The sequence below is a fragment of the Hemiscyllium ocellatum genome, chromosome 22 (assembly GCF_020745735.1).
Source record: "Hemiscyllium ocellatum isolate sHemOce1 chromosome 22, sHemOce1.pat.X.cur, whole genome shotgun sequence".
In the NCBI taxonomy this organism is placed as follows: domain Eukaryota; kingdom Metazoa; phylum Chordata; class Chondrichthyes; order Orectolobiformes; family Hemiscylliidae; genus Hemiscyllium; species Hemiscyllium ocellatum.
In genome coordinates this window covers 9607697-9624168 of record NC_083422.1, presented here as the reverse complement: position 1 = coordinate 9624168, position 16472 = coordinate 9607697, and the positions used below count along the sequence as shown (strand labels likewise).

General features: G+C 41.7%; 1 protein-coding gene across 7 annotated transcripts in view; it reads right to left on the bottom strand.

Moving 5' to 3' along the window:
• Positions 1–16472, bottom strand: part of fam13c (family with sequence similarity 13 member C) — a 138469-nt gene that overhangs the window by 107420 nt on the left and 14577 nt on the right. For 5 of the 7 annotated variants that reach the window (XM_060842322.1, XM_060842325.1, XM_060842328.1 and 2 more), the window contains exon 1: positions 14923–15014. The exons of 1 other annotated variant lie outside the window; for it this stretch is intronic. The gene's annotated coding sequence lies outside the window, so the exon portion shown is untranslated. Of the gene's footprint in view, positions 1–14146; positions 14211–14922; positions 15015–16472 lie in introns of those variants that run through there. One more of the 7 variants, XM_060842324.1, reaches the window with a different exon arrangement.

Below are 16472 nucleotides of genomic sequence, written 5' to 3'. Positions count from 1 at the left end.
TAAGAATGCATTCTCTCCTCAAGCAGGACTCCAAAGACAGGAGCAAGGTGTATTCAGCTCCCAACCAAACCCAGTGGATTCCTCATGCTGTAACAGGTTTTCACCAGGACATCTAGAGATTACAGGGTCTGTGTTTCGTTCATTTATTTCCCACACATTTATATATTGTACACACAAACCGTTTATCCCACAAACTGTACCTCGTGGCACATTTTCTGATCATTATATCACTGCTTGTGAGACTTTGCTGTGCAGAGATTGGCTACTGAACGTCCTACCTCACAACGGTTAGTACAGTTCAAAGGTCCCTCAAATAAAATCAATATACAGCAGATGCTGGAGTTCTGAAATATAAAGGGAAAAAGTGCTGAAGAAACTCAGCATCTGCAGAAAGACAAACTGAGTTAATATATTGAGTCTGATATGACTCTTCCTCAGAACAGAGGCCTACAGAGTTTCACCAGCATTTTCTCTTTTTGGTTAGGAAGTTTCACGTTAGTTGTGAATTGTTTTGGTAACTTGTGAAAGATGCTATAAAAATTAAAATTCTTTCTTTCTCTAAAACTACTAGTCTGGTGGTTTTCAATTGCCTGTGTCTTACTCGAGTAGATGCCTTCTTGGGAGACAGGAGAAAAGCACTAGGAGTTGGTTCGGAATGTCAGGTCCCAGTGCATACAGCAAGAGGTTGGGTCACTTGATTGGATTTAGGCAGGAAATCAAGCCCTTTACCATAATAGTTGCAGGGTCCACTTTCAGGAGAAGCTAGGAGCAGAGAATCGAACAGAATAACTCGCAAGCTGAAATCTCATTACTTAATCTTACGTGTCTTCAAGGCTACGATCATTGTCCTGTCAGTGCTGCAGTTGACACCATTCACTCATTGACAGAGATACACAAGAAAGACTTGGTCCCAGACCTAGATATTCACCAGTGGCCCACTGTTTAAGAGAGATGCAAAAGGTTCTTTAGGAACACAGAGAAACTAGCCCTCAAACCTTCATCAGCAAAAAGGAATGTCATTAACATCACTCTAAAATCCTGGCTGTTACATATAGGCAATGCACCTTACAGAAAGAGATTGTCAGAGATTGAGAAGAGGAATTTGTAACTGGAAGTGGAGGAACTAACCCTGTTAAACCTATACTATCCCTATACCAGACCAAAAGGAAAGGAGTGATCTTGACACACAATCTCTAGACACAACTCCACATCATTGTCACAGATCATTTGCATACAGTAAGCCTATTGGCCAAGACAAGTTGATGACAAGCCATAGATTGGGCTACAAATGTGTTGCTGGTCAAAGCACAGCAGGCCAGGCAGCATCTCAGGAATAGAGAATTCGACGTTTCGAGCATAAGCCCTTCATCAGGAATGATCATTCCTGATGAAGGGCTTATGCTCGAAACGTCGAATTCTCTATTCCTGAGATGCTGCCTGGCCTGCTGTGCTTTGACCAGCAACACATTTGCAGCTGTGATCTCCAGCATCTGCAGACCTCATTTTTTACTCATAGATTGGGCTATGTCACATTGGACTGACCCATTGGCTGTAAAGGGACTTACACCATTAATGGCATTACTGAATTAACAAAAGCTCCATCCTTTATTAGAAAATTACAGAACTGATTACAAGAATCCTTTAGCTATGAATACTTTGATGGTGCACCTCATTTATATTTGTGATAATTTAAGCTGGACTGAAAATAAATTTGATGTGGAGGTCAGAAGTCACAAGACTCCAGGTAATAGTCCAACAGGTTTATTTGAAATCACTAAGCTCTAGGGACTCTGTGCTGTATGGCCTGTTCCCTGGGACCCACACCGAGACGAACATCAACTGTGCCTGGAGGATCATCAACTCGGTGAAGGATGCTCTCTGGGCGGTCCGAAACTTGTTGATCTTCCAGCTGAAGGAGTTGACCCCGACTGAGTGTTACAGACTGGCACATTCCAAGGTCTAGGACTACGTGTTGAGGGACGCGCTGAAGCTTGGGGCAGCTACCGCCAAGGCGCGGTGGGGAAAGACCACCGTGTGACATCTGCCTGCCTAAAGAAGATCAGGGGGCCCATGCAGTCATTTGGGCTCCGCTGACACCTCAGCTAAAAAATGCAATTGTACAGACCTGTAAATAGGAATGATTACTCTGTTCGGTATGCAAAGAAATGGAATGTTTACATATGTATAGCATGTCCACTTGTATAGATCATCAAAGTATTTTATGAATAAAGTATAATTTTGAAATAAAAAAAGATTTCTGAAAATAACCTTGCCTTCCTTCCCTCCAACAATTTTTCTCATATTGAATCAAATCCAGATAAATGTTGGGAAAACAAATCTTAGCAGGACTTATACACTTAATGGTAAGGTCCTAGGGAGCATTGCTGAACAAAGAGATCTTGGAGTGCAGGTTCATAGCTCCTTGAAAGTGTAGACGCAGGTAGATAGGATAGTGAAGAAGGTGTTTGGTATGCTTTCCTTTATTGGTCAGAGTATTGAGTACAAGAGTTGGGAGGTTGTGTTGCGGCTATATAGGACATTGGTTAGGCCACTGTTGGAGAATTGCATGCAATGCTGGTCTCCTTCCTATTGGAAAGGTGTTGTGAAACTTGAAAGGGTTCAGAAAAGATTTACAAGGATGTTGCCAAGGTTGAGGGATTTGAGCTATAAGGAGAGGCTGAACAGGCTGGGGCTGTTTTCCCTGGAGCGTCGGAGGCTGAGGGGTGACCTTATAGAGGTTTACAAAATTATGAAGGGCATGGCTAGGATAAATAGACAAAGTGTTTTCCGTAAGGGTAGGGAGTCCAGAACGAGAGAGCATAGGTTTAGGATGAGAGGGGAAAGATATAAAAGAGACCTAAGGGACAACTTTTTCACACAGAGGGTGGTACGTGTATGAAATGAGCTGCCAGAGGAAATGGTGGAGGTTGGTACAATTGCAACATTTAAAAGGCATTTGGATGGGTATATGAATAGGAAGGATTTGCAAGGCTATGGGCCGGGTGCTGGCAGGTGGGACTAGATTGGGTTAGGATATCTGGTCGGCATGGATGGGTTGCACCGAAGGGTCTGTTTCCATGTTGTACATCTCTATGACTCTATGACTCTAAATGTAGAAAATAGATTAAGTTCTCTGTGCACAGCATTAGCAGTCCATCAAAATAATCCCAGCTTCCTGCTCTTCCTGTATAACCTAATAAACAAGTAGCGATACAGAAAAATGCCTGCATCATTGGCTTCTCCGATCATTGTTTAAACTAATTTCAGATTGGCAATCATTGTAACAATACAGGGAACACATTCTCCTAATTCCTGATGAAGGGCTCTGGCCCGAAACGTCGAATTTCCTGTTCCTTGGATGCTGCCTAACCTGTGTGCTTTAACCAGCAACACATTTTCAGCTCTGATCTCCAGCATCTGCAGACCTCACTTTTTACTCGAAGATTTTAACCTACTGCGAATCCTCTTGCAAGGATGCCTTCCTTGAAGAAGTTCTCTTCCTCCCTCTACAAGGATTTCAGTGAGTCTCTCTCTCACTGCACCCCCCAGGGCATCTCCTCCCCTCCCCCAAGTCCCTCCTCCCTACCTTTTATCCTAGCCTGCCTGGCACATTCTCCTCATTCCTGATGAAGGGCTCTGGCCCAAAACGTCGAATTTCCTGTTCCTTGGATGCTGCCTGACCTGCTGTGCTTTAACCAGCAACACATTTTCAGCTCTGATCTCCAGCATCTGCAGACCTCACTTTTTACACAATACAGGGGTTGGTTAGCTCAGTTGGCTGGATGGTTAGTTTGAGCATACCACCAGTATGGGTTCAACTCCTGCCCTGGCTGCGGTTACCATGAAGTAGTCTCCTTCTCAATCTCTCTCCTTGCATAAGGCAAGGTGACTCTCAGAGTAAACCATCAGCTTTGTCATAAGAGAGCAGAACTATGGTCTCTTCATTGTGATACAATATAACTGAAAGTATGGCAAGGTCTTTCATTCAAAATAAGAGTGATTGGAGTGACCAGAATACATTAGACTTCAACATTGTAGAATATGAAATAGCTTCTTTGCATTTATATAGATATGTTTTGGGGAAAACTTTATATTGAGTCTAAATCCAGCATGCAAAGACACATACTTACTGCAACTCCCCCAAAGGTGCTGTAAGCAATAAGTTTGATTTGTGTTTCATTGTTTAAGGTCAAGGGAGAATGTTCGCCTCAACAGTAGCCTTCAGCCCTGCTGAGTTAGACACATCTAATCCTGCTTAAAACCAGCTAAAGCACAAGGAGTTTAATCTTGATAGCAGCAGAGTGTTGTAAAGGAGACGAGTCACAAGCCAGAGGTATATTAGAATCGTAGAATCCTTATAGTGTGAAAACAAGTCCACACCGACCCTCTGAACAGTAACCCACTCAGACCCATTCCCCTACATTTAACCCCTGACTAATGCGCCCAATCTACACACACATGAAAACTATGGGCAATTCAGCATGGCCAATTCACCAAACCTGCATATCCCTGAATTGTGGGGGGAAACCAGAGCACCCGGAGAAAACCCATGCAGACACAGGGAGAATGTGCAAACTCCACACAGACAGTCACCTGAGGCTGGAATTGAAGCTGGGTGCCTGGCGCTGTGAGGCAGCAGTGCTAACCACTGTTTGATAGAGCTACCTCGGTTTGAGAGGGTCAGCTGTCAAGCCTGAGGCAGTGTGAATATGCTGAATGGTGAACTGACTGGGCTCGTCCTGTCAGACTGCACCAAGCCCCAGGTTTGCTTTGATATCACAAACCATGGAAGGTGACCCTGTACAATCACGGGAGATTAATTTGATAATTCAACCCTCCCTTCTGCCAACTTCCGTCCTTTAAAAGTTAACACTTCTTGTGGCAGGGACCATGCATTCCTGCACTTTGGAAGCCATGCCACCAGTGGATGAGATGTTGTATGCAGTTAGACGGATAACTGGTTTACCAAAAATCCTCCACCCGTGGTGGTCGCTGCCAAATTGTGATCTTTTTTGTGGACTCAGTTCCACTTACCCGTCTGCTCACCCTAACCTTTAAAGCCTTTATTATTCAAAGACCTAACTATTTTTGCTTTTAAAACATTCAAGGAGGGATCTTTAACTACTTCACTGGGCAGGAAATTCCACAGATTCACAACTTTGGGTGAAGAAGTTCCTTCTCAACTCAGTCTTAAAATCTGCTCCCTCTTTGTTTGAGACTATGCCCCCTCTTTCCAGTTTCACCCATCACCTTCCTGCTTCTATTTTTTTCTATTCCCATCATAATGTTCTATGTTTCTATAAGATTCCTCCTCACGCTTCTAAATTCCAATGAGTATAGTCTACTCAATCTCCTCAGAAGCCAACCATTTCAACTCCAGAATAAACATAGTGACTCCCCTTCACACCCTCTCCAGTGCCATTACATCACTTCTTAAATAAGGATTCTAGCTGCTGGACAGATTGTATTATCTGTTCATCTTCCTCCAGAATACCTCAAATGTTGTAGCGAAATTAAGGTCATGAAATTACACTGGTTTGTCTCAAATTCATCTTCATCCATTTATATCAATACACTGACACCTCCAGTAAATAGCAGAGAGGGATTTTGTGTTACCACTGTTGTCTCACAGCACCAGGACTTGGCTTCAATTCAAGACAACTGTATGTATAGAGTTTGCGTAGGTCTCCCCATGTCTCCAGGAGTTCCCTCCAGGTGCTCCGGTTTCTTCCCACAGCCCAAAGATGTGCAGGTTAGGTGGATTGGCCATGCTAAATTACCCATAGAGTCCAGATATATGGAGGCTGGGTGGATTAGCCATGGGAAAGGTGTGGATAGGATAAGGGTTTGGATGCTTTTCAGAGGGTCAGTGCAGACTTGATGGGCTGAATGGCCTGTTTCTGCACTGTCGGAATGCTATAGTGTTCCATATCATTATTTGTTTGACTCACATTGCCAACTTAATGCAAGAAAATAATATGCAAGTTTTTTTCAAAAAAACTCTCACCATGGTGGGGTCAGACAGTTCATCATGCCCGGAGTGAGGATGCTACGAGTCAATAATATGCCCCTGTAATTGTCAACCCTTCCTGTATCATGAGACATGTAGATACAAGTAAACTGTGAACACCATGGACAAAGATAGCTTGTTCATCAGCAATGGGCTTTCCCAGGTAACTTGAACACATCCATAACACAACCAAATTCTGGCCCGGTGGAGAGGTAATAGTGAAAGGAACCAACTATAGGGGCAGGAAACAGAGCGTTCTTTGACTAGCTGATGGACTCATAGCACTCCCCTTACCCGCACCCCCCCCCCTCCCAAAGCTCTGTTTGAAGGCTTACAAGTTGAGCATGCAGGATATAAAGGAAAGGTATCCATGTGTTTTATCGGGCATTACAGCCGTCTCCCACATACCAACAGGACGTGCTGATTGTATTTGTGTTCAATGCCATGGAAGGCTGCTTTCTGCAGTGGCCTGCCTCCTTGAAACATCCGATCCCAGTAAACATTCTGTGCCAACCTATCTTTCTTCCCTTGAGATTGCACAGCACCTTCTTGGCAATGTTCAGTCACCTCGCTAACTAAAAGTGGCACTGGTATTAGAAGGGGGGAGTTTGTGATATTAAGTTTGATGAATGCTCATAGAATGATCATCCAATAAAAGGGGCATAAGCTACCCTGGGAGTACAGTATCGCTGGTAATGCCAGCATTTATTTCCCATCACTAGTTTCCTGTAAGGGCGTTACTGGACCTTCTTTTAGCAGTTTGACACAACAGATTGCCAGCTTACGTCAGAAGGCAGCTGAGAATCAATCATGTTTTTGTGGGATTAGAGTCACTGATCAAACTATGTAAACGAGATGTGTTTATTTCCCTAAAGGATGAGTGAACTAGTTGGGTTCCTACAATATTCCATCTGTTCCCTGGTCATTTTTAATTGTACTAGCTTTATAAAACTGAATCCAAATTCTCACACTGACAGTTAGGTGGGAATTGAACTCTCACTATGAATTTTTACTTCAGAAATTACCAGGTTAGTAATATAACTACGATTAGGATTTAGAAAGATAGGATTATAGTCAGTCTGCAGAGAAAAATAGAGCTTGATGACATCCACACAGCTTCATGAAAATTGCATTCCTCTAATTCTTGCCTTCCTTTCATCTTCCTAAACTTCACTTTGCTCCTTTAAGAGACTTTTTGCAAACCATGTCTTTGACTAAGTTTCTGGTTGTCTGCCCTAATATCTCTCTATGTTGTTTAGTGTGTAATTTTGTCTACCCATGTTTTGAATGTGTTCCTGCATTATTGCTGAGCAAGTTGTCACTGTTATGTTGGAAAAGTGCAGACAATGTGTACACAGTAAGTCTCCACAAACTATGTGATAATTGCCATACTTTTAGATACCGCCATGCGATATTCTGGTTTGGTTCAGTCACTGCCACCAATGATCCCTTCTTGGGTGGCACTGTGGCTCAGTGGTTAGCACTGCTGCCTCACAGCACCCGGGTCCCGGGTTCGATTCTAGCCTTAGGCAACTGGCTGGATGGAGTTTGCTCCTTTTCCCCGTGTCTGTGTGGGTTTCCTCCCACAATTCAAAAGATGTGCAGGTTAGGTGAATTGGCAGTGCTAAATTGTCCATACTGTTAAGGGACGTGTTGGTTAGTTGCATTAGTAAATGTAGGATAATGGGGAATGGGTTTGGGTGGGATACTCTTCAGAGGGTCAGTGTGGATTTGTTGAGCCAAAGGGCCTGTTTCCATAATGTAGGGATTCTTCTCATCCGAAATCTGTACTATGTCTAAGAGCCTGTCTAATTATCAGGAGGATACACCACTGGTGAGTCCAAACCAAAGAGACACTTGTCTGAGATGACAAGCAGTTTATCACACGATAGCCCCATCTCAACCCAGTGACTTGGTCAAACCGGATGGAGGTCAGTGTAACATGAATGTAACTTCTTTGGGGCCATTACCTTAGATGGCAGATCAGATAATGTGTTCTTGGGATGTAGTTTGAGAGGTAAGTGTTGACCATGGCTCTGCGGAGAGTTCCCTTGCTCTCCTTCATTTGGTGCAAAGGAACTTCTCACACCCATCTCAGAGGCCAGACATGACCAAGAGTCTATTTGAAAGGTGCTGAAAATGTGTTGCTGGAAAAGCACAGCAGGTCAGGCAGCATCCAAGGAGCAGGAGAGTCAACGTTTTGGGCATGAGCCCTTCTTCAGGAATGATTGAAAGATGGCATACCTTCAACCATGCAGCATACTTTTCGTATCACATTAGAATATCAGCCTCAATTTTGTGCTGAAGTGTCTAGAGTGTCACTTGAATCCACAGCCCTCTGTTTCACTACATAAGAACATTATGGGAGCAGGAGTAGGCCAACTGGCCCATCGGGCCTGTTCCACCATTCAATAAGATCATGGCTGATCTTTTTTGTGGACTCAGCTCTTCTTACCTGCCCTCTCACCATAACCCTTAGTTCTTTTACTGTTCAAAAATCTATCTATCTTTGCCTTAAACACATTCAACAAGGGGAGCTTGATCTGCTTCACTGGGCAGGGAATTCCACAGATTCCCAACCCTTCGGGGGAAGAAGTTCCTCCTCAACTCAGTCCTAAATCTGCTCCCCCTTAGTTTGAGGCTATGCCCCTTCGTTCTATTTCCACCCATCAGTGGAAAAAACCTCCCTGCTTCTTTCTTGTCTATTTCCTTCATAATTTTATATGTTTTCATAAGAACCCCCCTCATTCTTCTAAATTCCCATGAGTATAATCCCAGTCTACTCAATCTCTCCTCGTAAACAAACCCTCTCAATTTTGGAATCAACCTAGTGACCTCCTCTGCACCCCTTCCAGGCTTTAACCTACTCTATCTATAGACCAAATGAATCCAAATCCAAATTCTGACCATCGATCCCTCTCAGCTGCAAACCTTCCATCAGAGATGCTGCTTGCTTTCTGAATTGTAACATCTGAATTAAGAAACTAGAACTTGCCGCTGTACCTCACCCAAAATTCAAACTGAAGTTACCAAGAAATATTTCAGCTGGCTGAACTCCAGAATTCATTTAATTCAGGCCAGCTCAGACAACAGAGAAAATTGCAGATCATACAACAAAGCAACTAAATCCACAGCTGGGGTTTTCCATTCTCTTCATATTAACAAGCACTCGACGCCAGTAAAGGTCAAGTCAACAAATCCAATCCACTGCAAATCAATACTCCCAACAATAAACCCACTTCTATCAAGTGCAACATTTAACTCCCTTCAGGATCATTATTACAGGCTCCCTGCTCAATATTCTGTCTTTAAAGGTTACTTCCTATGATCAGTTTTGCATTAAGTAGCATAACAGGGAGATCCTGGGGTACACATCCTTAAATACTTAAACACAGTAGTGCGAACAGAAAATGTCATAAAAAGCCGAATATAATTTTGGGAATGTTATATATAAAATATTTGGATACAAAAGCAAGAAAAGAGTGTGGAATTTGTGCAGACATTAACTAGACGACTGTTCAATTATTGTGTGCAATTTTGCAGGAAGGTTATTCAAGCTGTGGATTTGAAGCATTGTTACAGAGGACATCAAAAACTAAAGATTTTTGTGAAGGGAAATCCTCTACCAAATTTCAGCAGAATGAAAAATTTAGAGTGAGTAAACAATGAAGCATTATCAGTGTTTAACAAATCAACATAAGAGCCACAAGAATCCTTCATCAGAAACCAAGTTCCCACTAAGTCAATTATTTTATTTATAAATCTGATCCTCTTCAGGAAAACATCTGCATCAGGAAAAACAGTCAGTGCAGGCAGCAAAAGTCAAATTGGGGTTTTAAAAATAAACAGAAGTAACATTAGAACAGAACCTCAATTCTACAAATAGGCCATTAGAGCATTGGATAAGATACAATGCAAAGTCTTTAGAGTATTACCAATAATGAGTATTAATTCAGAAGGAAGTTTCAAAAATTGAGCTTACGCACCCAAACAGAGAAAAGGGAGATACCCATTGACAATTAAAAAAATACGACAGCTTTAGAAAGAGTAAAAGCTAAAAGATTATCACTGGTTAATAAATTAGTATATGGACTATAGATTCATGGTTATAATCAGAAGTTTGTTTTTATACACGCAGGATTATTAGAAGTTGCTTTACTGTCTGCATTCAGATAGTGGATACACCATAATTATAGAAAAAAAAATTGGATGAGTATTTGGAAATATAGGTAATGAGCTATAGGGGCAGGGCATGAAAGTTGGATTCCAGTAGATGGGATCCAATTGAATGACTAACCTAGCTATTGGTGCAGGAAGGTCAGGATCCGAGATACGATGTAAAGATTCTGGGAGAAGTTTTGGAGAGGGTTAATTACCTCACATACCAGGGTGGGGGCAGCAAGAAGATTGAATTATGGAAATGGGAATGAAGAAATATGAACATACAAATTAGGAGCAGGATTGGACTGCTCCCATGCAGTAAGATCATGGCTGATCTGATTATTCCACATTTCTACCTACCCCTGATAACTGTACATTTTCTTTGCTAATCAACAATCCAGCTACCTTTATAATGTTCAAAGACGTTACTTCCACTGTCTTTTCAGAAAGTAAGTTCCAAAGACAATGGGCTTCTGTAAGAAACAACATTCACTTCACTCTGTCTTACACCTTGCTTCTCTCACAAGAGGAAACATCCTCTCCCCATCCAGCATCTCAAGACCCTTTGTAATCTTCTATGGTTTCAGTCTTACTCTCATCTCTTACTCCTCCACTCCAGTGGATACAAACCTGGACTTTCCAACCTTTCTTTAAGAGACAACCCACATATTCCAGACATTAATCGAGCAGACCTTCTCTGAGATTTCCCATGTATTTATATTCTTCCTTAAATAAGTAGACCAACACTGTATTCAATATACCAGATGTGACCTCACCAATGCCTTTTATACTTGAAGCATAACATCTCTACCATTTTATTCAATTCCTGTCGTGATAAGCAATATTATTTTATTAGCCTTCTAAATTACTAGCTCTATCTGCATGCCAACTGTTTGCAACTCATATATTGGTGCACCCAGGTTCCTCTGCATCTCAGAATTCATCATTTAGATCATATGCTTCCTTTTATTCTTAGAACATAAAATCATATGAAATCGGAACAGGCATAGGCCAGTCAACCCCTCCAGCCTGCTCTGCCATTCAATTGGACCATGGTGATTTGGCATTCTCATATCCACTTTCCTGCCCTTTCTCTATAACCCTTGATTCCCTGACTGATCAAGAATCTATCCCTCTCAGTCTTAAATATTTACAAGGACTGTGCCCCCACAGCTCTCTATAGCAAGGAGTTCCAAAGATACACAACCCACTGAAATAAGAAATTCCTCCTCATCTCAGTTTTAAATTGGCATCCCTTTATTCTGAGACTATACCCGCTGATCCTAGACTCTCCCATGAGGGGAATTGTCCTCTCAGCATTACCCTGTCAAGCCCCTAAGGAACCTGGTATGTTTCAATGGGATCACCTCTCATTCTTCTAAACTTCAGTGAGTAGAGTTCCAAGCTGTTAACGCTTTGTTCAATAAGACAATCCATCCACATTATGGTTCATCCTAGTGAACCTCCTCTGAACTGCCTCCAAAGAAACAATATCTTTCCTTAAATAAAGGGACCAACACTGCTCACAGTATTCCTGATGTGGTCTCACCAGCCCCTTGTACAGTTGCAGTAAGACTTACCTATTCTTATACTCCAACCCCCCCTTAAAATAACACCCAAAATTCCATTCCCCTTCCCGATTCCCTGCTGTACCTGGGTGTTAGCTTTCTGTGCTTTGTGCACAAGTCACCCCCACGTCCCTTTGTGTTGCAGCTTTCTGCAGTTTCCCTCCATTTAAATAATACTCTGTCCTTTTGTTCTCCCATCCAAAATGAACAACTTCACATTTTCCAACATTTATCCTCCAATTGCTAACTTCTTGTCCGCTTAACCCAGCAAAATCTCTCTGTAAACTGTTTGCATCCCTCTTTCAACTCGCCTACTTTTGTTTCATGTCAAAATGGACAATTTCACATTTTCTCACAAAATACTCCATTTGCTAAATCTTTGCCCACTCACTTAACCCTTTTGGAGCCATATTATGTCCCTTTCAGTACTCACTTTCCTTCCTAACTTTGTATCATCTTGCAACCATGAGTTTGACCCATTCACCTGAGTCATTTATCAGGCCAGAAGTCAGATGACACCAGGTTATAGTCCAACAGGTTTATTTGAAATCACAAGCTTTCAGACCAGGTGACAAAGCGGCAATGCTCTGAAACCTTGTGATTTCAAATAAACCTGATGGACTATAACCTGGTGTCATATGACATCTGATCTTGTCCACCCTAATCCAACACTGGCACTCCGACATCATGAGTCATTTATAAAAATGATAAAAAGGCCAGGTATCCACACTGACCCCTGTGGTGCACCATTCGTTACATAACACCAACCAGAAAATGACCCACTGATGCCTCCATCCAGTTTCTTACCAGCTAACCAATCTTCTATCCATGCCAATATATTACTATTTATACAATGTACTTTTATTAGTCACAATAATTTTTATGCGATGCCTTATCAAATGGATTTGTGCTGGATGGAGTAATTGGAAGAAGTTCAATGGAGTATTATTTTGACAGGAAAGTATCCAAAGCGGTTGTGAGACAGAGGTTGTTATGTAATTCTGAAACATCGAGAGGAATTGGACTGAAATGTCTATATCTATGCCTATGACTCTATAAGAGAGGAACAATTGGATATTACTGAGATTTGGATGCTGAAATAGATGTGGAGAATAATGAGAAAGGATAAGATCAGGAATGACCACCTCAGGAGGTCACTGACATTGAGGAGCATCGAAGAAAGTAGCTGTGCAGAGGTTGAAATGGTCTGGTGATTGTTATTGGAGAGAGAGGAAATGTGGTGAGGTGAGTGATGGGAGGTGAGTGATGGGAGGTGAGGAGGCAAAGGGAGGTCGCACTGCTATGAAGGAGAAGAGGAAGGCTTGAAACCGGATGGGAAGCCGGGATGCTTAAGTACAATCTGATTGGAAGAAGGATGGGTGAATGACAGGAGGAGATAAAGAAAGGTAACTAACAAGAATCATGGCTACCCCTTGGAAAATGAGAACAGCTGATAGAAGGCCCGATTGCTATACAATGAACTGAATGGCCTACTTCTGTCCCTTTAAGTTCAGTAGCTACTACAATACAAGATAGAACATAGAACATAGAAAAATACAGCACAGTACAGGCCCTTCAGCCCTCGATGTTGCGCCGACCAAAGTCTACCTAACCTACACTAGCCCAATAACCTCCATATGCTTATCCAATGCCCGCTTAAATGACCATAAAGAGGGAGAGTTCACTACTGCTACTGGCAGGGCATTCTATGAACTCACAACCCGCTGAGTAAAGAATCTACCCCTAACATCTGTCCTATACCTACCACCCCTTAATTTAAAGCTGTGTCCCCTAGATATTATAAGACTCACTGAAGTTGGTGTCATTGGGCTCAACTTAAAGCGATGTGATCTGAAAACTATTTTAAAACTGCTTTCCAAATTAAGTAAAAAATACATCTACAATTACAACTTGTACTTTAATTACTGAATACCAGAGTAAATGCTTTATCAATAAGCGAGATATGTCACTTCTGTCTGGTTAACTAACACTCAGGGGGCTGAAGTGAAAATACTTCTAATCATGTTTTAAAATTATAATATTATCTTATCACTTTACTTGACCTTGAGACTAGTCATTCAGCAGATTCCAGCAATTACATTCAATGGGCTTAGGCCACAATAATAAGATATTTATTAGCATTTCTACACAGAGTAGCACAACAATAATTCCATATACAAAAGCCGCAGCCATTTCATACTCAACATATGCTAATCTCAGATTTAAATTGAATACAATGCTAATATTAACAAATTCTGGAAGGATAATTTAAGTTTGAAAGCCTTATGCCTGGTTGTAAACCTAATTTTTCTTTATGCATTCCTCAAAAGTGAATAGTAACTCTTTTCCACAAACATTGTCACTTAAAGTTTCTCAAAAAGCAAACGCAGCAGAAAAGATTACTTACTCCGCCCTATTGAACGCAGCATCCAAAACATAGGAGTGAGAAAACTATTGTTAGTTAATCAGAGCACTGGTCTAAGGAGCCCACACACGCAAACAAACACACATTATTGTCTATTGCGTCAGTGCAATTGCAGAATCTTTGTCATGCACTCTCAGAGGACAACACAACATACACACTTCGGGATGGCTTGCACTGCTGCAACCATGACATGGGAAGAATGTGGAGGCTAAAAAGAGCAACATCAGACAGTGACGTAAGCCTTAGTGAGAGAAAACCGTCCAAGCTTTAAGTACTGAAAGTTGCAACCACATGAAGGGAAGGTGCTCAGAAATCGTACCGTATGGTGCTGATCTTCAAGGGACTTGAAATAGCTACCACCTCTGGCTGAAATACTGCATTACATGCAAAACCTGTTGCACCGCTTTTCATTTTATATGACTACAGTGTTGCTTCAAGGACTCGTGCACATAGTTATAACAAAATCCAGCAAAATATCAAACTCTACATACTCTGTTGTTCACAAATTATAGGCAGCTTTACATGTAACTAAATTCCTGACTGCACTGTGATGTCAACAACAAAATCAAGCAAGCTTCCAACACAGAATATCTGCCACGTTATTTCTCAATGTTAATCAGCTGAACTTTACAGAACATAGGCATGAAATTTGAAAACACCTTTTATGGTGACTAGAACTGCACCTGTAATGCACCATTTTTTTTTATCTTTGACACAGTCCTCTCAAACATAGCACTCACCCAAGCAACTGTGCTTACCACACACTGCAGTAACCTTTGAGAAGATCAAACCTCACTGTTGGCTTCAGCTCCCTTCTGAAACAATAAAATCCGGGTTGGCTCATTTCCTGTTTTCTCTATGTGCCAGTTTCTATTTTTCCATGAGGGCACTGGAATAATCTTTCACGTGAGCAGGCAGTCACATGCACTGGGCGCGATTGGATACTGAATTCCCTGAAAACATCAAAAATATTTCCAGGGTGTAGTATCCCCACTGACTACAGCAGAGCCTGCTTCATGTAAACTTCACATCAGTTCCCTGTATTTAAACTGAAAACCAAACACATCCTACTTTAGCATATAAATATTTGTTATGGATAAACCCTCCAGCACAATTCTAAATTTGCCATTGTGCTCACCAATTTTCTCTGTTATTAAGTTTGCCTCTACATTACAGGGTTGTGTAAATCAGATTTGCTTCACATTAATGCCCAAAACCTGGAGTCGGAACTCTGTCTATTGTGTAAAAGCAGCCTTAGGATTTTGTGCTTAGATTTATATCCCCTTCCCATCCATGACAATTACAGAGTGCAGTTATAATTCTTGAATGATCATTAAAAATATAAAACAATTCTTCTTAAAAGATCCAAGACTTTCTTGTTTATTCATTTTCAGAAATGTAGGGATGTCTTTGTCTTTTCCTGTTCAGCTTTATAAATAGTCAACATATTGTGTGTGATTTCAAACAGAAAGGTGAACATGAGTCTCAGTCATTCATATTGACACTCCCACACAACAGAACACTCACAATAGTGTCCAAGTACAGGTAAGTATAGCTGAGAACCAAGGTGGCCCAGTGTTGCACTACTGTCTCATAATACTAGGGGCCCAGGTTCAATTCTACCCTTGGGTGTCTGTGTGGAGTTTGCATGCTCTTTCTGTACCTGTGTGGGTTTTCTCTGGGTGCTCTAGCTTCCTCCCACGGTCCAAAGATTAGCTGGATTGGCCATGGGAAATGGAGGATTTCTGGGTGGGATGCTGAATGGTCCTTCTTCCATACTGTAGAAATTCTGGGCACAAATCTCAAGTGTTAGCAGTGGAAGGATAAAATCTTTTTTGCACGGTGGGTGATCGTAGTCTGACATTCACTCCTTGAAATGGTAGTGGAGGAAAATTCGTTGGTGGCTTTCAAAGGGAAACTGAATAAGCCCCAGAAATGGAAAAGATTGTTGTGGCTGCAGAGGTAAAGGTACGAAATAGGACTAGCTAAATACCCTCCATCTGCAATGTAACCATTCTCGAATGGTATTCTATATATGTCTTTATCATGCTTTATCTGTTAACACTGCTTTCTGTACTGACCTATTTAACACAATGTCACAGGGCTAAATCTTCTTCTTGGTAAAGTGTAAGTTATGTTGAGTTTTTTGGCGATATTTTCGCTCGATGGCCTAGCATGTTTTCTCGCTGTATCTCACCTGAACAAATATCTAACCCACCCCTCGGCATCACTCTCATCCAAGTCTAGCCTCATGTTACTGAGCCCCGTCCCCAAAAATAACTCGCCATTGCTGGGATAGACCGGCATC